This window comes from Misgurnus anguillicaudatus, chromosome 21 (assembly GCF_027580225.2).
Source record: "Misgurnus anguillicaudatus chromosome 21, ASM2758022v2, whole genome shotgun sequence".
NCBI classification, from domain to species: domain Eukaryota; kingdom Metazoa; phylum Chordata; class Actinopteri; order Cypriniformes; family Cobitidae; genus Misgurnus; species Misgurnus anguillicaudatus.
In genome coordinates this window covers 58,607,983-58,633,866 of record NC_073357.2, presented here as the reverse complement: position 1 = coordinate 58,633,866, position 25,884 = coordinate 58,607,983, and the positions used below count along the sequence as shown (strand labels likewise).

The 25,884-nt window shown below is 39.7% G+C and overlaps 1 protein-coding gene across 1 annotated transcript in view; it reads left to right on the top strand.

The window, feature by feature from the left end:
- Positions 1 to 25,884, top strand: part of ankrd11 (ankyrin repeat domain 11) — a 143,680-nt gene that overhangs the window by 19,335 nt on the left and 98,461 nt on the right. The window contains exon 2 of the mRNA XM_055216289.2: positions 18,956 to 19,037. The gene's annotated coding sequence lies outside the window, so the exon portion shown is untranslated. The remainder of the gene's footprint in view (positions 1 to 18,955; positions 19,038 to 25,884) is intronic.

Genomic DNA, 25,884 nt, shown 5'->3' with positions numbered 1-25,884 from the left:
TATATCTAATTCAGGCTAAAAGCTATTTCAGACGTACTGTTCTTTTGAGGCACAAGTTCGTCGCTGTAATTTACCTGTAGTCCTGCCATATTTATTTTCCGCTCTCTGCTTTGAGCCGCTAGGTTCACCTTTGCGCCCGCAGTCTAGCCAATTATAACAGTAAGCATAGATATGTATAATAAAGGCTAGATGTCTCGCCCACACTGCTGGCCAATTAAGTGGAACATCCGCATTTGGTGGCCATCTTACCACAGGGCGCTCACTCACTCGTAGCATTGCGTTTAATGGAGCATGTACTTTTAAATGACCATAACTTGCTCAATTTTCTACCGATTACCAAACGGTTTGGTTTGTTATAAATGTCAGAGATGTACTTATTACACAGCATACTTAATTAATAATTTTTATGAATCATGTTAAAACAATCAGAATTATAGCCACGTTAATAAAGTTTGTAAGAAACCAAACCGTTTGAAAAGCGGTAGAAAATTTAGCAAGTTATGGTCATTTAAAAGTACCTGCACCATTAAACGCAATGCTACGAGTGAGCAAGCTGTCTGAGGTAAGATGGCCGCCAGGTGATGACGTTACAGACTCCGCTGTAACACATCTAGCCTTTATCATTCATATCTATGAGTATAAGGCCTCCGTTGTGCGGGTATTAAGTAAGACCCCTTCTGATTGGTCTAATTTAGGGCTGGGCATATATCGGTTTAATGCGACACATGCATGCAACAAACACGCGCACTGTGCGAACCAGTCCAGAAACTCTTGAGTCGTGACGCTTGGATGCGCCTTATGAATGTAGACACAAACTGCGGCTGCACTCTCAGAGGATTTTAATAATTGAGCTCAAGACTAGAATAAAATGTCTCCTCAATCTGCTTTTACAGAGAGATCATTGTAATTAAGTTACTGCAGCAACATGTTTGACGCTCCATCACAACACCTATTTGTCTAATGCGCTATTGCAGTTATTCCTCATCACTTTTATAGCAATATCAGGTGAGTGATATTGCGTTAATACATCAGTTCGACGGCACAAGTGCATAGATGAAACTAAAACTTCGAAGAAGAATCTTTAAAATTCTCTTTTGTAGGGAACTTTTTCTTCAGATTTAAAGCTCAGTATAATGGTCACAAACAAGTCTACGTTATTTAATTTTAAAACATCAATTTAGAATTAATAATGAATGACTGTGCTGCTTCAGTGAAGCTATAAGTGTGAATCAATGAGATTATTAGTGAGAAATAATAAGGGTGGATGTGTGTGAATGAAACGGAGACAGTTTGAACGTGCTGAATGTGTGTGCGTTATAGTTTCAGTTTGCACGAAGCACTCAGCCAATCAGATGTGAGAACCACAACAAGTTGATGTATAAACTTTATTATTTGGATCATGTGTTTTTTAAGTCTTGCCAGTTGCTATCTGGCAGGCGATTTTTACTAGCATAACATTTTTGTGACTGGCATACACTGTAAGGACAAAAGGACTGTGACAGCACCTTCTAATGAAGAGGTTTGACTACTTTTGTCATTTTTTTAAACAAAAATGTTAATGCTACAGCACAGTATATTAATGAGAATTGTGTGTTTCTAATTTTATGCATTTTATAATTTCAACAGTATGGGCACGATCCGTTTCTATTCCAACATGATAATGCCCATGAAAACAAAGCAAGGCTAAAAAAGGAAATGATTAAAAACTTAACCGAGCTAAACAACTTTGGTTTGACAAACATTCACCACCCAAACCCCCATACAGTCATTTCAGGATAAAATAAAGGCTCTAACAAATATGATTTTTATATGGTACAGCATTCATTTTTGTTTTGATTGGCTTTAGTGGAATAAATAGTTTATTAGAAAGGGATTGTTTACAACTTTATGGTATGATTTTTTTTGCTCATCACCCAGCTCTAGTCTAATTTGTACATTTAAAGCATTCAACACACAAATGATAGACACCTAAAATAAAATTATCGCCATTTTGATGTTGCATACTAGGGATGCACCGATACCGAGCTCATGTACTTGTACACATACTCGTAAAAATTCCTCGATACCAAAGACCGATACCTCACGTGATGTACTTTATGACACTTTATGACAAATTTGGTTGTCTTGTTGTCTCTGATTTCTTTAGAACTTTGACAGCTTTGTGACAGGCAGGTAAAAATTACATGCATTACGTCCTTGGTTTTGCCCTTTGGAGGTTGTGGACACTGTGAAATTTTGGCTTTGAAAATTTACATGTAACTGACATAACATCTGGATTGTTGTAATGTAAGTACGTGAACATGTGAATGCAGTATCTGAATACAGGGAAATACTGTACATGCAAGAGAACTGCAGTCATTTACAAAGAGGATTGCATGTATGTATGATTCGAACCGTGATTCTTTTTTTCCCGATTAATCACGTAGCCCTAGTATCGGTTTCATGAAGTACCAGGGAAAAAATATCGGTACTCGTTCTTGATCCTTAAAAAGTGGTAGCGTTGCATACCTATTGCATACACTGTTAGTCATAATAACCAGAATTTTTCGATATGTTGTGCAGCTCTATAGCACGCCTGATTTATGTTTTATGCATGAACAAAATAATCCCAAACTAAATCCTAACTATTTTGATCTGTTTTCAGTATGGTTTGTAAAGTAGGATAATCTTCTGCTTGGTGTTTTTTTTTGTGTGTAAAATTTTTATTCTACTACTTTGTAAACGCTGTAGGCCTGCTCACATACAAATTCATACACAGAGCGACAAATACAGCAAAAATGGTGAAACCTTCAAGTCGTTTTGTTTGGGCGAATAAGGTTTAGTACTATGTGACCCTTAACTATAAAGCAGCAAAATTTTGTAAACTTTGTTTGAGAAATGTTAATAAACTCAGCATTTTGAGAAGCACAACTACCGTCCTACATGCTGCCATTGTTGTTTTTGTTTTGTCAATTGAATGCATACGACATCACTGTTTTCACAGATTTGCATGTGTCTTCAGGACCATAAAACCTGTTAATGTGTAAAAGAATGACTAAAATGCATAAAAAGTTTCCCCTTTTTGGTTGAAAATGTTGTGTAAATGACCTATAAGTGCTATAGCAAAATCTGTAGTTGACACACTAACTGTTGCATTGCTACATATGCTAGCTTGCTAGCTCTGTCAGGGACGGTGTAAGTAAAATGATATATAGAAATAATAGCTGAATAACTTGGTAAATTTAACGAATTAAATCCAAACTTGGCTATGAATCTACCCTCTTGCTCAATACTTTAATCATAAGTTTACCTTTCGTATGTGTTCTGTCAAAGGTCAGATCTTATACTAATTAAGAATAAAAATGTGTGAGTTTCTCACTTTGTGTTTTACAGTTCCCAGTCTTTGTTTATGGATCAAATGTTTTGGATGTCAATGGTTTGTCTGTCTCCTGTGCTACACAAAAACGCAGTGGCTGCTTTCCTATAGACTTTAGTTTGCAGGACACATTCACTCGCAACCTCTTTCCACAGCCAGACTCATTTTCCCCTGCATTAACTCGACCGTAATTCTGCCTAGCCCCTTAATTCATGCATATCCACTTCTCTTGGTGAGACAGGTTTCCAATGAAGAGAAAATGGGAAACTGGGGTGGGAGGCGTGTTTGACGGTGGGTGGTGCATTGGTGGCCTGATGGGAGGGGATTAGTTGTCACATAAGGGCCATGCTGTAGACAAGGGTGTCCTGAAAGGTGACTTTCGGCACACACGCTTCTGACACCTTTCGTCATTATGTGCAATAGGACCAGAAACCCATCTCTGACCCAATTACCACATCAAGCCTTCACTCCTAGCTAGTGTAAGCGAGCTGACATGAGGAGATTATGTCGCCAGAAGCTGGTACACTGCGTTACACGCAATGTGAGGAAGGTTTAAATGTGGAAAGTTTAATTGTAGCCTGTTCTTTGAATCCGTTTACTCAGCCAAATGCTGTCCACACTGTCTGTCAAGCATTATAACTGTCTATTAGCTGGTCTGCATGCTGCGTCCGTGTTGATGCACCACTCCATGCCTCTGCAGTCCCATTAATACCTGAATTTTATTAGATGAAGCTTTGGAGTCTGGGGCATTTTGCAAACTTCAGCCCACTCTCTCTGCTGTTAAACAGTGTGCTTTTCTTTACTTCTTTCTAAAGCAGCAAAGTTTCAAGGCTTTCTTTAGTAATTTTCAGGATTGTTCCAGTACTTTATGTAACATGCATGGATAAAGTGCTATGCAGAGGCAGCTTAGTCATGTTTAAAGGAGAAGTTAAACTCAAGAGTTAATAACTAAGACAAGGAAGTATTTGTCCAATACTCAGTGTCGTTCTCTTCACTGGGTTGAGAAATTTTATCATTTGAAACGTAACGGGAGATAAGATCCTTTACAGTGTTAATTAAGCAATATGGATCATAAGGCCGTGCTACATTGCTATAATGTGCAGTAGAGCGCCAGCAATCCTTTCAGCCATGGCTGTAGGCCCAATATATCACTGCCTTGAGTGCTTTTTATTGCTTTTATATAATGGATGCCATATAATAAAAAATATTCGCAACATAATTTCATTAAAACTTTTCTTTTATCAAAGTAATTGTTCACAAAGACATAAAAATGTTCCAAATTTACCCATTTTTTTTCAGACATGATTGTACGGCAGGAGGTACATAATGATTCTTACAAAATTTCTGCTTTTGTGTTACACAGGAATTAAATGCCAGCATATAAACATGAAAGTGATAATATTGACATATGGTCATTTTAAGATGGCTGATGTTTTATTACGTACATTTTGTTCTATTATAATACAGTTTGTGGGAGTGGAAAATCAGAGCTTTTGTATCTTTATTACAACAGGCTTTGCATACGTCACAGCCATGTACTGTCATTTCATACTTGCTAGTTGTTTTCACCAGGGTTATGCCAATAGATGATGATCTAATCAATCTATGGTAGTCAGACATTGCTGATGGTAGTGTTGGACAATATGCCCCATTTTGAGGTCGTCAACATTTTTTCATTTTGTTAATTATTTGTAAATCACTTGATTGGTGGACAAAAAAGAATCAAGGGCAACACTGCCATGACGGCAACCTTCTTTAAAAGCGTCATTACGCTCTAAAATTTCCTGCATGCCACACTCATAACAACTTCTCTAGTGCAAGGAAATGTCAGAGCCACGCGTTTTACAAGCGCATGTGCAAGGATGAGTCAGAATCACGCGCATTACAAATTCAGGTGCTAGAAGTAATCCATGCCGTGCACATTCAGGTCCGAGCAAGAGTCCAAGATGTGCGCATTAAGTCCAGGTGTGTGCAAGAAGGAATCCGCGTGCGTTGAAAGCTCTCGCGCAAAATGAAGCCCACAAACCCTCTCATGCAGGAAAAGCACACAATGTGCATGTTAATTTGAAACTATGATGATAATAATAACCATCGCCAACTATCATCATGAAAGCCTGCTATTGGCGATATGTCTGACAATCATCAATATACGATACTATCGCCTATCGGCACAACCTTTGCTGATAGTGTCTATGATGATATTTGACTTATTTGCTCTTAAAGGAGTCCACGATGTTTGAAAAACGCCTTTGAAAAGGAGACGGGCCAACTACCAAAACACACTTATAGCCAATCAGCAGTAAGGAGCGTGTCTACTAACCGACATCCTTGCCAGGTTGCGTATGTGTGGGGCGGGTCTATCAACAGAAGGTCCAGATTTTATTGGGGTAGAGGCGTGTTTGTTTAGGTGATTTCAAATATCAACATTGGCTTTCAAACATCATGGACTCCGCCTTTAACGTTTTAATTTATTATTATGCTAACATAACAAGAAGTTCCTCGCACCTGAGCTGGTAATGCGCTCTAAAGAAATTGTATGCGCACAGGGGTTTAAAACCAGTATGAAAGTTGTTTCCGTTCCCTGCCAGGCAAGTAATTTACAGCAAGCCCAGGCGTCATTGGCGCGCTTGGATTCAAGGTATCATAATTAAGAACGTTTTTTACCAATCCAGTGGCTTATAGCTAAATGAGTTTAAAAAAATTAGCAAATAAGGGAACTATTTCCCCACCCTCAATACTATCATGTTTGGTCAATCTCACATGCTGAAGATAAGATGATCTCACTATGGAGAATATTGCCCAACGCTTGTGTTCAGGTTATATGATGTGTAGCACTTTTATTCCAGAAAGCATTTGATTTGACTAGGGTTTGAGCCCACAGACGATACTATCGTATGTCAACAATAGTTAGACATATGGCTGATGGCGTGCCCTCATGACGGTTGTAAGCATGTTAGCCTTTTATAGTTTTAAATTATTATTATTATTGTTTTCATGCTAGTTTCACATTAACATACGCATTGCATGCTTTTCTTCACATGAGAGGGCTTGTAATACGCGCTGCACGGACTTCTTCATGCACCTGTTTTGTTTTTTTGAAAGTAGATGCTTTAATGTGGCACAATGTTTTACACAAGTACAATGAGTCCTTGATGGCGGTAGTGTTGCCAAATGTTGTTGCAAAATAAAAACATTTCATTATACACATACTTAGACAGAAAATGAGCTTTACTTCCTTCATCAGATGTTCTTCTTTTCATTTGTACTAATGGAACTGAAAGAATGGAGTGATTAAATGTATATCAACCCACTGTATGACAGATCAGTGTGCATGCATTCAGTTGCTTGGCCTTGGGAAGGTTATGGTGTTTGAGTCTGAACTTAGATTAATGTAATGATGCAGATGTATAACTGTTAAATCAAGGTTACATCATTAGACGATTATAGAAATGCAGTTTCTGTGCTACGCACAAAAGCGGCCAAGATAAATCACAAGATTAGGCCACGTGTCAAAATTTCCAGGAATGTAGGAGGTTTTTTTCTTTTCCTGTAGTCCAGAGACATGGTTGCCTTGACAACAGGGAAATGTTGGGTGTTTAAAGAGCGTTCGATCCAAACACGGCTGTGCTGTAAAAGCAACGCTGTAAACTGTGTCAGGAATGGTGCGGTTCTTAATTCAGCCACCTCTCCTTCCATAGTTTTACTTCCGTAGTGTTATTATGCTTTATATGCAGTATTTTATCCATATGGGCATTACTGTCCCAATCGTGTGTTGTTTTCATTTTCTGTCCTTGTTTTGTAATATCTCTTCTCATAGATTGGCACATTCGCAGCAGTGTAGGCTGTAGCAAAGCTGAGCTGTACGTGTATGCCAGATGGACTAATCTGCTCGCGTTGGTCCGTCCCCATCCCCCTCTGCCTGAGCTTGCCCGAGTCAAAAACCCTGTCTGTCTTACGAAGACGCTAATGCACCTGTGTTTGTGTGCACTTACGTCGATTTCACCCGAAGGGTTCGTCTATAATTATCTGTAGACGATTAGGAGCACTTAATGTGTTTTCCCGCTCGATGTACCCTAGATATTAAAACTAAACCATTACTAGTGAAGTTCTAACAAGCTCACAGCATTTGGTGAGACAGTTGGTTTGAGTCCTGTAAGAGCAAGCTACGGCCTATTGCTAAAAAAGGTACATATGTAAATGTACTTAAAATTTTAAGTTAATCAACTTAAATTTACAATTAGTTTAAGCTTTTTTGACTAGTGAGGAGTTGCTATAAATTATAAAAAATAAAGTTGAATTAACTTAATGATTATTGTTAAAGTATGTACACTTAGCTTATGTTAACTGTAACGATAATAATATTAGCTATATTAACTTTAATTCGCTCACTTGCCACAGCATTCGCGTGCCGCAGCATTGGCGCAAATCATTTAAGGGCTTGATATAGTTGTGCGTAGGTCCTACGGCGTAGCCGCGATGGCGTAGGTTCCACATCGGTTTTCATTTATACTTTTGCGTCGACATGCAAACACCCGTGCAGACCCCTGGTAGGCAGTAACCACGCATGTAACCACAGTAGCAGCGCGACCGTCAAAGAAGAAGAAGCTTAGCAAGTTAACCCACAAACGAAGAAGAAACAGCAACTTGTTGTGTATAATTTGGGAAGAACAGCAATGATGGAAGTAAATAAACAGCGACTTTTGATGCAGTTTGAGTTAAGTCACTCCTCAACTTGGCTCATCTTTGTTTTCACCGTTGCAAACAGAAATACCTTTGCCTGACGGGAAGGGGTTCTGGTGGACCAATCACAGTGCTTGAGGTCCGCGTAGATCTGACGCTCTGTTAAAAATTTTGCGAGGTGCACGTCAGGCTACGCAGAGCTGCGCACAGGCTACGGATAACCGAGCTTATGCACGGCTATAAATCGGGCTTTACCTTTTGCAGTTGTTTACATTTTAAGGCTGCATGATATTGAGAAAACTATGTGATGTGCGATTCTAATGTTGATTGCTGCGATAACATTATTTCTTCAGCTATATCATTTTCCCTAAAGAAATGATATTTTATTAGCTTTAGATATCAAATTATCATTCTGAAATAAACAGGTTGTACATATTCTTTTCATGTAATTAAATCTAATTCAGGCAAAAATAAACTATTTTAGACGTACCTTTCTTTTTATGCGCAAGTTCGTCACTGAAGTTTTCCTCGCTCGTCTCTACTCTCTGCTTTGAGCCGCTAGGTTCGCCTTTTTGCTCCCACGGTCTAGCCAATAGTATAACAGCATACGACCTACTTGGCGGGTATTTATTAAGGCCCCTTCTGATTAGTCTAATTTGCACAATCTAAGCATGCAACACAAATGATAGGTTGTTAGAATGATAGAAGTTTTCGCAACTTTTTGCGATATGGATATCGCATACTCTGTTATCACGATAACGATTGTTTTTTTATATGTCATTAGGGCCGTGCCGGTTTCAGACTTGGTGATGACGGTTATGACGTGAGTCAAATGTGACGGTTCGTCACATAACCGTCTGGGGGGGGGGTGTTTAAATGCTTGTGGATTGACGCGAAAGTGTCATTTTACCATAAAATCATGAATGTGATGCCAAGTGTGTTTTAAACAGTATGACTTTGAGAAATTTAACAGAAAGCAATTAAATATTTAAAAAACACACTGTTGCCAGAAAACTGCGCTGTCACTCTCTGCCCAGCATAAATGAATCCTATATCTATCATTATCTTAATAATCTTCAGAGAAAAAGATTTGTGCCATGGGCTTTTAATGTCTATAATTGTGTCTATATCTGTCATTACACGGACCAGAACAGAACGAAAACAATGTGGATTAAAAAGCGTCTTGAAGAGGTTTTGCTCATAAATGCATGTAAAATAAAGTAATGTGAACTTGAGATTGTTATACTGCTATTAAACTGCGCCATATGCGCTGCAAACGCAGCCGGTTTAAAAGCACAATGGCCACGCGCGGCAAACGCTCTCCGCATACGCGCTCCTCAGCGCTCATGCTTGCGATGTGAAACCAGCATTTGAATAAACTAAACACTGATTACTTACTTGCTCTACGTTTATTTACAATTAACAGCAAGACAACTAGCAGTGAATGTGCTTTCAGGAGAGTTAGTAGATTAGCATGAGAGGATTTTAACTTGAAAAGCGGAGTATAGGCTACTGACGCCTTTCCGCGGTTAAAACATCTTATGGTCATTAATGTTTATTTGATTCTATAAATTAACTAGAAGGAAGAGATGATTTGAAAGGTGAGACTTTGTTTAATATGTTTAATCTCAAAAGTAACCGAAAAGTGGTCTGTCCTGTATGTCAGCGCGTTGTCAGTGTCTGCTCCGCTCTGTATTTTTTTTTGCGTGACGTGAGAACATGGTGGGGCGTGTAACACAGACTGTTGACAATTGTTTAAATTAGTATTTAAACATTATTATATATATATATATATATATATATTTTATATTTTAATAACACGGTTTTGTCGGTTATAGAGTTCTTATGACGGTGTTCAACTATAACCGTCGGTCTCACGGTTATATAATAACCGTCACACCCCTATATGTCATGCAGCCCTAGTTTCCGTGTCATTAAACATGTTATATACTGTTTAAATTGCAAGTGTTGTTGCAATTAAAGCTACTATAACCAGCGTATCTCCTCAGCATGCTGCCTTTCATGTATCTCTAAACAGTTTATTTTGTTTGTGTGATCTATTATTTTATTTTTTTGCTGTTGTTTAAATAAATCTACAACAGAGCTGGATAGCGAAGGTAATTTATTGTAATGGGCGACAATGTTTTTTTTCCACCGTTACATCTGCCATTTCAAATACGCAAGCACTTTAAATTCAAATATATTCAATTGGGTGTCAATAGTTTATCGGTCATCAGTTGAAAAAAAATCACTCAAGTAATCCCAACGATATTGTTACTTGTGTCTTTATTGTTGTAGTTGTGCTGTAAACTCGATTTTTAAAACTATAGTTATGATTATTGTCCATAGTGTGAATAGACCCTTTACTGTAACATCAGTTTTTTTTACTAAATCCCACTACAGCAATTTGATTAGTGGCAATAGAGTGCCGTGGATCGGTGTACAGGGTCTCTCTGCTTACGTGGCCGATACATTGGGTGTTTGCTGGGTGGAAAGATCCCTGCAGAAACCAGCGTGATCAATAATGTAGATGTCTCCGAAGAGGAGCAGAGAGCAGCTTTTGCTACTTTATTACGAGCCTTTTGACATTCTCTGGCTCATCCTCTTGCCTCTTCAGAAGATAGTGTCAGGTTCCTCTCCAGTGTATAGGACAGATAGGATGGCTAAATTTAATTTGCCTTGCTAAGATATTACAATAAGCAAGCTGCTGTCGCTGATACTTGATGCTTGAAATTCAACAGGCTGATGCTTTCTGTTATATTAAGCTTTTGTATGGTCTTTGAGATGCAGATGGGAGAAGCCTTGTACACATTTTAGGGTCCTGCTTTTCCCGAAGAGCTGCGTTTGTACAGCATATTTGTGTTATTTCACATCTCTTGTGTCCCCAGCGAGTATGTGTGCGTTCTGCTTCGTGTCCAGTGTTTAGAGAAACCATCATGGCCGCCGTCAGACATGTAGCGAGATAAGAAAGGCAGTATTATCTGACGAGAGAGGCACTTTGAGGCATAGGACAGGGGGAGGGGTGCTCCCGGGACCCAGTTTCCCATATAAATGCGGCTGACTGAGTTGTGGAAATGGTGGCGCTTCCTGTAATCCTATGCCCTGGGGAATGGAAGAAAGAGGCGGTGAGGTGATATAAAGGATGGCTGTGCCCTCAGGCTTGTATTGAAGCATGTGTCGCTTCCCTAATCCTGCGATGCCCATGGCCCCATATTGGTCTCTGTGCTTTCAAAAGCCATAGCCCTGGCCAGGGATGCACAACAACAGTCTAAATCAAAATGTTTTTTTTTCCTCCGACCACCCACCGATGCAGCTGTCCATGAACAGGCACAAATAATACGGCCCTTTTTAATCTACTTCTGTCTCTGTGGATTGTTGACGATTGCTTCATGCAGTAAAAGTGATTTAAATGTAACGTGATGTGGGGATGATTTTCATCACGTTCTCTGAGGTCATTTCCTCAAACATACATAGCGGCATTGAGTGCAGGAAATGTGATTTCTTTAAGGTCGCTAACTCTTTCTCGTATGGGAATGATTTCTGCGATAGAGGGTTTGATTGCTGTCATGGGTGTGTTGGTAGGCATGTTTCCATATGTTTGTTATCTGGTCAGATGGGTGTTTTGTCGCCCTTTGGTAGCCATTTCCATAAAAACTGCCACTAGACTGGAAAGTCTGACATTTAAAGCTGTTTTCTTCATCTTTTCTCTTCCTCTTCTTTCTCCTTGCAAGCTTCAAGTTTGTGTGAATCTCAAGGACATGCACATTATATATTTCTTTCTAGAATGAAAAGAGTAGCCAAGTTGAGTGATTCTCGTGAAATCCAGATTTAAAAGGTGTCAAGCATCAGATTTTTAAGGTCTGAACTTACTATAAACTTTTTTAGATTATCATTATCAAAAATTAGCATTACCGCAACATGATATTACATTAAATATACGCATTCACAAACTCATGTTTCGGTAATGAGAACTAAAAAGTTGTTTAGGTACTATGACAAACAAAATTTTAACTTTTATCTGGAGAGAAAAAATAAGAACTGCTTATCTGGTATCTTGAGTGTCACAGTCAATTATGTCCCTTCCAACTAATTTTAAAAAAATGTTAGTTCCTTGAGGGCTTAAACAATGATTAAAAATTGTTGCGGAGGATGAGAAAATTGGTCTTGGACACATTTATATTCCTTATTAATGTCTCTACATTTACCAATGATCACCAAATACCACATGTTTCTTTACTGTAAATGTTTATAGTATAACATACACTGAAGCTTTTTATTTATTTATTTATTTTTATTATAAATATTTATTTTTTATTGTTTGTTTGGTTCATTTTGGTTATATTTGGTTAATTTTTGCAGTTGGTACCCCTGATACCTCTATATTTGCCAAGATCCATGGAAAAATTAAATAATATAGCCTTTTATTGATATAATAGAGTATATTTCTGAAGTTTTTGTTATACTTAATTAAAGTTATGCTGCAGGGGAAAACAAAATGGTCATTGTGGTCCAGTAAGGTTCCCCCATAAAAAATACTGTATTGAAATATTTTAATATGAATTACTAGGGCTGCCCTCGACCAAAGATTTTCCTAGTCGAGTAGTTGTTTTCGCTATTATTTGACTGGTCACACGTTCATGATAGTACTGTGCGAAACGGTATTTCTGCAATTTGGCCAAGATTTGTCGGGTTTGCATATAATTCACGCTTTTTTACCTGTGCTGCTTTTATCTGTCTCTCCTTTTTTTCTGTTGGTGCCCTGCCTCATTTTTGAGGAAAATATGTTTTGAAATGTGAAATAATTCATTTAATTTTTTTGATTAAACATTTAGATTTTGGCATGGAATGAGACGTCATGTTGAGATTCATCTTGAATCCCAGCTTAAGTGAAAGCAAGGTCTGAATAAGTAACCATGTTTTAATTTGTGGCTTGCGTTTTGATTTTTCCTGTGAAGAAGGATGATTATGGTTGCTTTTACGTATAACATGTTTTGAGCAGAACTTAATGCTTGGGTATACTTTACTTTTATGGGTACGCGTGGGTTGGCGTATGTGTGCTTGACGCAGATTATGCATCGGAATGTTACGCGCGTACTGTTATCACACTACCGGATGTTTCCCTCATCCGCTGCAGTATATAGACCGGGAGACTTATTGCAATTTGTTGCCATTTGCATGGATCAAAATGAAGTATATTGCAGGGTTGCCGCGGTGACGTAATTTTCCCACCGGTTAATCGGCGCGTCACAAACTCGGTGATCCTGGTATCACCGAGTGGGAGGGGCTTATAAATGCGCATGGACGTGCACATTTTACTTTCACTTTTGAATTACGCAACTGTTTAAATGCAGCGCTTGCGTAAGCTGCGTTAAATCGCGTATGAATTTGCGTGCAATGCGAGTGCAACAGCTGGTTTACTTAAGTGCTTGAGTCAATGTGCGCAGGTAATTCTCAAAGAACCCGCCAGTCCCAAGCAGAGCAACCGGCTACTTCTCCATAAAAGCGCTGCTTGAATGATGGGTTTAATATTTTTCTTGATGAAAAACACAACAACAAAACGATCTCGCTTATATTAAACATCATATATGTATATTATAACAAAAACGAGTAAGTACGCAGCTTCTGTCATCATCTGGTCAGTCAGCTCGCCTCGCAAACTCTGACAGAAATAAATGAAATCTGACACCTGCTGCTCTGTGACGTGACGCGCCTTCAGCTCCGCTGAATTGAGACAACAGACACATTCAGTTGTTAGTGTTTGCTCTCTCTAACGAAACTAAATGATTTAATTACACGAAAATATCAAAACGACGGTGAAAGACGGTGTCGCGGTGGGCAAGTGATATAACCGGTGAGAGGCTGAAGCACCGGTTATTACCGTTTCACCGACTATCGCGGCAAGCCTAGTATATTGAAGCCTTTTTGCGTTCAGCTGTTACGGGTACGCTCGCGCACGCTTAAAAAGCAAAGTAAACTTGGGCCTTTAGCTCAATGTTAATAAATGTTAGTACACCAGGTATAAATGTGCTTACATTTAGTTAGCAGGGAAAGAACAGTGTTAGTTTTGTTTCGAAGCAATTCAATCAGAAGTGGATGAGTAAATCAAGTTTTTCAAGACCTGGTATGTATGTAAAAAATAGGCAAGATATTCTTTTGGTGTTGCATAGCAACAATTAAATTTTTTAAGAGTGCTGCATTATTTGCCAGTGTACGTATTCTGTGTCTGTATTTGAAGAGTTTCGTTGCAAAACGAGTTAAATCCATTTTTTAACATTTTTGTCAAAACGTTTATTATTATGTTATCATGTTATTATTTTGTTTTATGGTGCTACTTAGCTGTATTTTTTAAGTTTTAAAGGTTTAATTCAAAACAAACCAACTGCAGTTGCATTGAAATTAATTGGAATGCACAACCAAAAAACGAGATTTCTGAACAATTAAAAAAATGGTGGTTATCTCGTTTTGCAACGAAACTCTTCATTTGAACTACGCAAATGCTCCGCAATAAATGTTCTGTTGTTGTTGCAGCTTTTTTATTTTAAGTTTAAAGGCTAAATATGGCATTTACACTGACTTGGGTTTATTTTCTGTTCTTGTCAACATGGTTTTCGATGTCATGGTATTTTGTCACGAAGAGACACTTTTGTTTGTATTGTGATGCTGTCAAATTATTGAAAGCCTAGACTAATGTATTTATAACTTGGTTGTTTTCTCTGCTTAACATTGCTTAACGTCGTCTCTCTGCTCGGCTTGGTTTCACCACGCTCTTGGTGCTCATAGGTATTAAATGAGTTGATTTGAACAGGGTCTGCTTGTTTTGCGGTAATGTTCGTAGTTTGACGGTCAGGATGTGGTGAGCTCGGCAGGCCCATCCTCTTCAGTAGCGCTTCTTTGCTTTGCTAGAAAAGAATAGTGAAAGCATCTTCTGACTGCACAAATAAACAGTCCTTTGACTGGTGATTTAAAGAGCTTTAGCCATCCTCAGGCCCAGAGTTTCCTTTTAAGGTCAGTCGAGTATGACTCTGTGCATAGAGAGAGAGAGAGAGAGAGAGAGACTTCCCCACCACCTCCACTATCTAATGAGGACAGTGAACTGGTCTGGGTAGCTTTTATTTCTGAATACTTTCATTTATTCTCAAACTGGTCCCCTTTATTATCTATAAATTCAAGATATTTTGTGTCTTGATTATAGCCTGGATTTTTACGTGGTTTAAACTAGAAGCTTAGAATGGGTTTGGCTAGAGCTGAACTAGGCTTGTCGCGATAGTCTGTAAAACGGTGATTACCGGTTAGATCACTTGCACACCGCGACACCGTCTTTCAACATCGTTTTGATATTTTCTTGTAATTAAATCATTTAGTTTTGTTAGAGAGAGCAAACACTAACATCTGAATGTGTCTGCTGCCTGAATTTAGCGGAGCTGAACGTGCGTCACATCACAGAGCAGCAGGTTTCAGATTTCATTTATTCATGTCAGAGTGTGCGAGGCGAGCTGACTGACCAGACGATAGCAGAAGCCGCGTGCCTACTCGTTTTTGTTATAATATCCATATATGATGTTTAATATACGCGAGATCGTTTTGTTGTTTGTATTTTTCAATAAGAAAAATAATAAACCCATCATTCAAGCAGCGCTTTTATGGAGAAGTAGCCGGTTGCTCTGCTTGGGATTGGCGGGTTCTGTGAGAATTACCTGCACACATTGACTCTTAATTAAACCAGCTGTTGCACTCACATTGCACGCAAATTGATACACGATTTAACGCAGTGTACACAAGTTGCGTAATTCAAAAGTGAAAGTAAAAAGCGGACGTCTGCTTGCGCATTTATAAGCCCCTCCCACGCGTTGATACCGGTATCACAGGGTTTGTCACGCACCGATTAACCGGTGGGAAAATTCTGTCACCGCAGCAACCCTATGCTGAACAAAATCAGTATCAGTATATTTCACGTTATAGTTTTTTTTTTTTAGATAACTATGGTATGGTTTTTAAACACATTTCCGATATTTCAATATACAGTACAGCGCCCCGTGGCTGTTCACGTCATGTCTTAAAGCACATGTTCCTAATTGCGCTCCTGTGGCATCTTTCGTAGCTAAACAACCATGAGCCGTGCTCTCCAGGATGGCCAGGAAAACGGGATGCCGGATCGGATTTGAATCGCTCATCTGTACCTCACTTCAAATCATGTCACTTCAAATTGTCACCATGTGATCAATAAATCTGGTTTGGACTTTAAAGCTGGCACTCAGAAGTACGAGAAGGAGGTGCGGGATTAGTTCACGTGAAGTCATAGCTTCCAATGGTGACACCATATAGGGAGGGAGAACAGGAGATGTTATGCAACACAAACTGAATTACGGATGAGAAAAATAGGCTTAAGCCATCAGGTGCCCAGTATTGGCAAGGGCCTCCCGATATGATGCGTATCACGATACATTGGTCATGATACAATGTATCACGGTACAATACAATCCGTTGCGATACATTGCGATACTTTTTTATATATCTTGAAAATGTACAAAACAAAAAAAAAGCTGCAGGTGTTTTTAAATTTTCTGCCATTTTCTCACTCCCTCTAACTTCTGAGACATTGGCCGAATGGACGTATATGGCAGACAACTGAACAGTGACGACAACAGCAGCGGCGGAGGAGGCCGTTTGACACACACAGAGAGATTTGATGGTTTTTAAAATATCGATAGTAGAGATCGGAATATCGATACACTATCGATACAGCAAACTATCAGGATCGATATTTTTTTCACAGCCCTAGTATGTATGCAGCTATTATACTTGTCTTATTATGAGTATAATATGTATAATTTAGTATGCTAGTATATCTAATATACATTTTTCTGCCAAACTATCTTTAGCATCTACCATTCAAAAGTTTTAGGGTCACTTTCGCTTGGGCTATAATTTTTTTTTTAACATAATACAATAAAAGCAAAACTATGGAACTATCTATCTATATCTATATCTATATCTATATCTATATCTATATCTATATATATATATATATATATATATATATATATATATATATATATATATATATATATATATATATATATATATATATATATATATATATATATATATATATATATATATATATATATATATATATATATATCTCTTTATTTGTTCAGAAGTTTGTAGGTACAGACATTTACTGTAGGCATTCTTTGCAGTTTATCCCAAAGCTTTAACGTTCTTACATTATCGGATTTATACCGTGTCGTATAGAAATTTCAGCCATGTCATCTAGCCCTAGGTTTTGCTATGTCTTCCCAGTCTGCATTTGTGAGTTGAGACCAGACTGTTCTTGTTCGGTGTATTTAGAGGATTTTCTTGGTAAGATTATGGTCTCATTTTGCAGTCCCATTAAGAGGAAGTTCTCTCCGCTCTGGATTAATCCAATCTGGCACATTCCTGCTGGGAGTATCTTCCGGGTCTCTGAACCTTACAGACACCCCATCTGGGTGTGGACTGCATTGTCTGCCGTCTATACTGTGACTTCAACACTGTAAACAATTAATTCCACAATAAATACATTTACGTGACGTTACATTTTAGGGGTAGGATCACTAGGGCTGGGTACCGAACGTCGATACTTTTATGGTATCGAATGAAAAACTTTGATACTTTGAGTATCAAAAAATTATTTATCTTTCGATGCCAAATTTCGATTCCAAAAGCACCTGTGTCTGTGAGCCTGTACCTGCGTGTAAGGACCTAAAGCGCCGGCGATTGGCTGTCCACCACCACGTGACGGGGAGGCTCTCTGAAAATACTCGCAGTCCACCTCGCAGTCACCCAACACAAGTGTAGAAAGGATGCAATATGAGAAGAAAGTCTTTGTGACAGTCTTACCAATAGAGTTAGCACGAGTATGGCCGTGTTGTCTCCGTGAAAGGCACGTCAACCAAAACGGCGCTTCTCCTAAAGTGACGAGGGGTTTTAATTTAAAGCCCGTGCGCAGCCTGTGTCTCTGCTTGTTTTACTCGCGCCTGGTTCCTGCAATTCTGGTTCCCCCCATTCCTATTACATTTATGCATTTAGCAGACATTTTTATCCAAACATGACTTACAATGCATTATAAGGCATACTTAAAAAAAATCTGGTTTGGAACCCATTTTTTTTACTCTACCACTAAACTGTACAGGAACACTGATATAATAGACTGATATTTGACAGAGGTATCTGAATGTGTATTGTTGTAGCCGAGTTGGCAAGTTAAGATGTCAAGTAAATCTTTGGTGTCCCCAGAGTACGTATGTGAAGTTTTAGCTCAAAATACCATATAGATCCTTTAAATGCAAATGAGTTAATCTCTGCTCTAAATGGCAGTGCCGTGGTTGAATAGTGCAGATTAAGTGGTGGTATTACCCCCTTATATTTCACATGCTTGCACAGAATGGTTTACCAAAACTAAGTTACTGGGTTGATCTTTTTCACATTTCCTTGGTTGATAGAAGCACTGGGGCCCCAATTATAGCACTTAAACATGGAAAAAGTCAGATTTTCATCAAATGTCCTCTTTAAAATGCAATATTTCCAGGCGGTATTAATGCCATTCCTATAGTTGGAGTAAAGATAGAGGCCGTAGAAATTTAATTCAAGCCATAAAACTGTTGCAAAAGGAAAAAGTAGGATTAGGTGACAGTAACAGGAATGTGTCCACCGTGTCCTGGATGATGACCTTTAGAAAGCTCTCTAACTGTCCATGAAAACAGATAAACGCCTCCTCTCGAAGTGCAGAACTGTAACTTTGACCCAGATACTTTAATTTGCCTCTTTGTCTGTGCGTGAGCACAAAGAGAGAACAGTAAGATATACCTGCATTGTCCTGTTGAAAATGTGTTACGTCAGCATTCATGAAACTAATCTGCCTCTTGTTTCTTTTTGCAGAATTCCTCGGACTTTACAGCCACATCTTCAGCATTTTTAGCTGGATTTTAATCTTTCCTATCTGAAGACGGCCATGGAATCGGTAAGCCCTTGCTACCTTTGTTTTGCAGCTTGCAAGGAATGAGATGTTGTCAACGGTTTCCTCTTTTTACTAGGAAGTAGCGTTTGGCTTATGTAACATTGGAGAGGCCTAGCTCACAGTGCCTTTGTTCAAAATTGAGTTTGGTTGTTTGTTTCGGTTGTCTGAGAACCAGGTATGATGAAATCCTGGTTAAATCAAGGATATATATGTTAGTACATGTGCTTTTTTGTGTGAACGTAATGCCGTTGAGTTTGGCGCCCTGCTAGTACCAACAGGCAGGTGGATGGCTAGGTGCTTAGCTCTGGAATGTGTGCATTAAGAACAGGGCTTATTGCATGCCCGGGCCCTGCCTGTTGCCGCCTTTTTGTTTTTGAGTGTGGATGTTGTCTTCTGTGTATATGTGTGTGTGTTTAGGGGTTGTTATTAAAATGGGTCACTGCTTGCAGAGAGCTCACTGTCTTTAATCTAGAGTCCCTCTTTAGCATGTAGCTCATGCGACCGTCCTCGCTCATCGGTAAGCAGCAGCAGTCTACACCTCTGTAGAGATGTTGTCGTACCCCCATTGCTGTTTTTCAAATCAACCAAAGCGATGCACTACGAATAAAAATTCAAACCTGTATGAGTTTCTTATAATAAAATTTAGGCAAATAGAAAATCCCTGCAAATATTTGACAGCAATAAAGCTACTTTTACCCTCCCAAACCCTTGATATTTCCTTCGTTTTCTTCCCATTGGTATTTGTCCCTATAGAGCCTCCGTAGCTCAGCGATCTTCTGGTGTTTACCTCTGAAATCAGACCATATCTGCTTACCGTCAGTGGAAACCAAGGAGACTGATCACAAAGCTCATTATGCAGGCAGCACGGCGTGTGTGTGTGTTTTTCTCGTCTCCCCCCAGCGCCACCCCTCCACTCGTTGTCATGTGATGCCAGTCACATGGTTTCCAGGCACCCGGGGCAGTAAATCAGAATCAGATCTTATTTTTAACCGCTCTAAATCCAACCGCCGCGCTGATGGTTAGCAGAGGCGCTCGCTCCAGCCAGCTCTTCCTCCATTTCTCCTTGCAAGCCTGTGCACCACAGATCTGATGGTTTTTGCTGCATTATCTGCTGGCTGCGAAAGGGGCGGCGTTTGGCACCGCCGCAGATGAAAGGAAGCCCTCTGCCATGTCTCGGCTCATTACAAGCATGTTTTTCTGTGCCTCTCATTTTTCCAGCGTAGCTTCGTCCCTCGGCGGGATTAGTCTGCAGCACTCCAGCGGGGGAACGCTGCCTTGCCAGTCAAATTACATAACTCTCATAGCCAGGCTTGAGACAACTATAGAGGCTTTGTTCCCAGGTCTCTCCTCCCTTCTTCCCCTCTTGGCGGCCCACATGGTAATCTGCTGCTGAAAGACTCTGTGTGCTTTGAACAGGCCTGGTTCTGTGGTGAGCGTGCAAAAATCTTGCATCATAACACAGTGACATCTCGCTTGTATCTTGAGCACAGAGATGAGAGGAAACCGGTGATCCCGTGATGGATAAATGTGTGATGGGATTGTTTTAAACTATGTTTCACAAGCACCCGCAATCCGTACATATTTTACACGGTGGCTAAGTTGTACAACTAACTTTGTGCGACTTGCTTTCACACCTGTTAGGTTTGGAAGTGGGGTATACAGTGTTTCCCACAGGATTTTGAGAGACTGTGGCGGTAATGACGTCACACGCCGATTAGCATATATGTGACGTCATTGCGTCGTGTTTTACTCTTTGATCTGTCACATTATATTGCATTTTAACACAACTGAATGCTATTTTTAAACATAATTTGTTCTGTTGTCTATATAAAATAGTGACTAAACACAACCCAGTAACTCCTTGTTTAATCCAATCAGCTCTTTCTTTAACTGCTGCTAAAAATGCACCCTCATCTGACAAAATCATCATACATTTACATTGAGGCTGTACTGATGGTGCTCTTTTCATCAATGTTGTTGTGTTATGAGCGCTTTTTATTTTAAATACGAGTGGTAGTTTTGTTGTATATCCCGTATAGCACAGACAATTTGTTGCAAATTCAGAAATATGAGAAAATACACGGTTGCTGTTACTACATAACACGTGCACGGGCATACCGCATCATAGGTAGGGAGAGAGCTCGGACGCAGACTCACACCAGAACGGGTATGTGTGGTAAACACTAATGCTAACCTTTTGTTAAGTCACTCATGATGAACTCGATCAGCTGTCCTCTCTGTCAGTAACATCCGTGACCATTGGCGTTTACGCGCAAAACAAAGTACGCAGAGTTAAAATACTTTTCAGTGTTATTTGAGAGAGGCGCGCTGGCGCCGCACGTCACGTGAGAGAGGGGAGGAGGCGCACGCTGTTGAGGCGCTGCAAGCAACGAGAGAGAGATGGAGGAGGGAGGCACGCTGAGCGCTCGCTACAATGAATTAAGACGGTTTAATTAGTAAAATTAAAATGTAAATGGGAATCATGAAAAATCTTTTTGTGGCGGCCAGTGTTGATTCTGTGGCGGCCCGCCACAGATAAACCAATGTATGGGAAACACTGGTATAATTATTGTTTCTTCTTATCATACGTTTTTGTGTAATTTACTTCACTATGAATTAGAAAACTCGTAATATACGTATGAATCCCCATGAAAACTGCTTGGATATTGGGGCTTAGTGAGTCTAGCATTTTTCTGTGGGTCGTGTCTTGCGCTTGGCCATTTTACTGGTACTATGAAATGACAATGAGCAGAAACCAGAAGTTTTGCGGTTTAGATGTGGTGTTGCAAGGACATGAAACAGATGTGATGCTATACTGGTTGTCAGACTTGTCAATGATGACAATTCTACAGCTACCTCCAAATGTGCAGTCTTTTGGGCACTAAAAATAGTAGCAGTAGGTTTATTGCTGGTTATGGGGAAAGACCTGAATATTTTAAGATGTATTTCATAATAAAGTAAGCCGGTATCATTGTATACTAATGCAGCCCATTTGTTTAGTGCATTTTTCTTTTGCATGTCTATGCATTGCGTTTTTTTTAAATTGCAGACATTAGTGGCATAAAACCCACTCTGTGTTTTTGTTTATTATGCAAGCATACATCTATGAATCAGAAATAGTATACCATTCTGGCTTTATCATACTATTTTCAATGTAGTCTGATTCAGGACAAGAAGAGATTATTATGCCCGTTACATCAGATGGGTGGATGATGTCAGCATACCATTCAGTGCTGTAGATGCTTATTTGGTCATTTTCGTTCTGATGTAGTTCACCTCTGTAATAAACCCTGTTTAGACCTGAAAGCTCGGTATGATATAAAGCACCAAGTCAGAGGAAGCACTAGATATCTCTTATGGGTGTGGTGCCCTTCCTCTAGATTGCACAAAGCACTTACAAGCAAGAAAATGCACCTCTGACACATCACCACATTACTCCTGTCTTCTTTTTTTGCAAAGGAAGGCATTTATGCATTTGGTTATTATTTGCTTGTGTTTTAGGCTTTGACAACTTATATATTATTAAGTAAAAAAGACGCTATTTCAAGGAGCTATCCACGCGTTGTTTGAGAAGTTTTGTGTGCGTGCATCCGAAGCATATGCCCAGCAAGCCGCATCTCAAGACTTTAGTCAGCATGCAAATACTTGGTTCATGTTTCCTTGGCTTGAACGGACATATTTACACAAACATATTTCATAACGGCGTGATTATCCTCGTAAACATAGTTTGTTGTGCGAATGTAAACAATTCAGAAAGTAAACGCATATGTAACAATATATTGGATCCATGCATTCCATATAGGTCTTACTGTGGGTTCACACCAGACGCGTTTGAGGCATCAAATCCGCGTCTACCGAGTGTAGTTGGAAGCTTGAACATTTAAGGTGTACTTGCTTCATTCACGTGTGAAATTCTTGTCATCGTGACATTCACATGGAAATTCGCTTCATGTGAGTTGCTTCTGCGACTCCGCCCGCTTCCTGTAATCACGTTACTACTAGAGCAAGCTCCTGATTGGTTAACGTGGCATGTTTTCTCGCCAAAGTTCAGATTTTTCAACTCGTGCATTTTCTGAGGCAGCGCTCAATTCAAGCGAATGAGGCGGAATTGCGTCTACCGTGCCGTGCTAAACGCCTCATTCACTCCGCGAGACCCCAAGACGCGCGCCAACGCGTCTTTATATTGACTTGACATTGAAATCACTTGCGCTTGCCGCCTCTACCATGGCTGGTGTGAACGCAGCTTTAAAGTGAAAGGACACAAAATAAATTGTCTGCAAAACTAAAAATTTTAATGAAATATATAGATTTAATTGAAAGTAATACGAAACATTAGTCGCAATACGCAGCCCTACTGCCAAGACTGTAAAGCTTATCTCATGCACTGTTGGCAAACCACTGTTTGTCCCATACCATGAAATAATAAACTTTCTGTGGGAGAAGTTAGTGGAAAAATAGTGTCTGGGTGCTGTGGTGGGACAGTAAAGGGTGTGATTTGGTATGCCAAAAAGAGTTGCTCAGCCTGTGTTTTTACCCTCAGTCTAAATATAGAGGGGAACGATGCAAAACTTGTCGGCCTTGAAGAACCTGAACCCTCAAGCTTCTTGGTGCGATTTCATATAAATGCACTATTTGGTTTGTTCAGTCACTTGTTGCAGGTTACACATTCTTGGTTTTGCTTTTTATTTTTAGGGCAGCACTGTATAAATGACTTTTGGGTGATTTCCCCTGGGCTTTGCTGATGTTGTTCGTCATGATTTTGCATTATGTCTTTACACAGTGTCAAATAAAAGCCCACTTGACTGACAACCCAGCGAATTTTAATGTTCTGATATGGGTCAAAGAGCCTTCCCATGGTGCCTCAGGGCAGTCATGATTTTAACATGCTGGTTCAGTCGCATGGTGATTAAAGAATGCAGAGAGCTCCAGAAATGTTTCATTGTTTTCCATAGAAGCCCTTTCAACTCAATCTCCAAGCGGTAATTGGATTTTTTGTAAATGTAATGTGTTTTATCTTCTCTGTGACAGTACAATGGAGAAATTCCTTTTCCCTTTGCTAATACAGGAAGCGTATGAAATGTCAACTGCTGTGGCTGCACAATGCTGACCGTCGAGCATCAGTTTTAGGGTCGCACGCGTGTCGCGTTCACACACAGAGTAGATAAATGAACTCCTCCTTTTCACCATTTGTCATGGTAGCTTAAAGTTTCTGAGCTCATATGTGCTTTATAAAATGTTATTAAAGTTCACTGTGTCTGAAATGTCACTGTATTGTGGATTAGAGAATGCGACACTATGCTACAAAACTTAGCATGAGACGCTACAACGTCTGTTTGAGTGTGTTTGGTGGTAGTGGTAGCATTTCTTTAAAGACTCTTCGCAGATTGTTTCTTGACAAACAAAGCATGCGCCATGCGAGCATAAATCTGGTGTTGCATGCATGCAGCTCCCTAACCTCCCCCTTCCCCTCCTGCTCTCTGTGCCCCCTCCTTTTCATTCCTCAGTGACGTTTTGGTTTTCCCCTTGGCTTTTTCTTTCTCTCCCCCCCACCCGCCTCTCTCACTGGCTGAATCATGATGACTGTGCCGTGTAAATGTTGCTGACAGTAAGAGAACCCTTTACGTTCGATCTTGGGACGTTCACACAGTCAGTGTTTGGAATCGGCAGCCATATTTGTGCTAACAAGGTTGATTATTTTAAATTGTGTCATGTATTTTACATCAGACGTGAGCAGAATGAACACAGGAAGTTAGCTAACTGCGTTTTCGTCTCTCATCTGGTGATAGCCTTGAATTATGCAAGCAGTGATATGTAATGATTTACAATGTAGTGTTTCTTGGTCGGTGGAATGGCATTTTTCAACTCCCTGTTGCTTTCTTCATCTCAGATATGTGGTGAAAACATCGTCAGTTCTTTTATATGTAAAAATTATGTCTTGCGATGTTGACGTTTGTGATTGACAGCACTGAATGGTTTCTGCATCTTCATGTGCTTAATGGCGTCACAAATAGTTTGTTGTCCACTGCGGCACATTCTGTAAACTCTCTTATTACCAAATTGTAAAGTGTGACCTTCATTAGAAGCACAGTTAGTCTGAGCTTACCGGTAATATTTTATGCAAGATAATGGTGAGTTTTATAGCAGGGCAGTGACATTTTGCATCTTATCTGTGGGATGTAATTGCAGAGCACCTATTTTGGCGAACGTCTGAAAAGAGGCAGACCGAGGGGAAAAAAGCTGCATCTGACCATAATGACGGCAGTAATAAGCCGGTTTTCTCCTGGTTTATATCAGACAGGCTTTGGTTTCTATACCGTTTTTCTAGTTATTTGAAAGGACAGAGAGCCGTAACATTAGCATTAAAGGCCAGAACATCGGCAACCCAAACCCTTGGTTTGGGCCTACAGTCACTCCTGCCAGCACAGAGCACAGTGACCTTGCTATCAAGTGTCCCTCATCTGGTCACAAGCCAATAGCACTCCTGGGATGGGGCGTCCTTGTTCGCAATCCCTCAGTGTGCATGCATTCCGTTCTTTTCCCTCATTAGAGGCGTGACCTTTGCTTGCTGTGATAATTCAATGTGAAAACAAGAAACCGAGTGAGAGAAGAGGCTTGTTACTTCAAGTGTGCTGTCTCCTGTTGCGCGAATATTGTGAAATATCGCATTAATGAGCGTTGAGCTTTCTTTTTTCTTTTTTTGCTTGTGCTCCACCCTAGCTGGTGTTAGGGTTACAAAAATGAAAAGAACGGAAATATCGCAAACGTGCATATCGTAATGGTTTGCAATAACTGAATGATTTTAATAGTTCAAAAAGTTATGTAAAGTAGAGCTGTGACAATGCATTAAAAA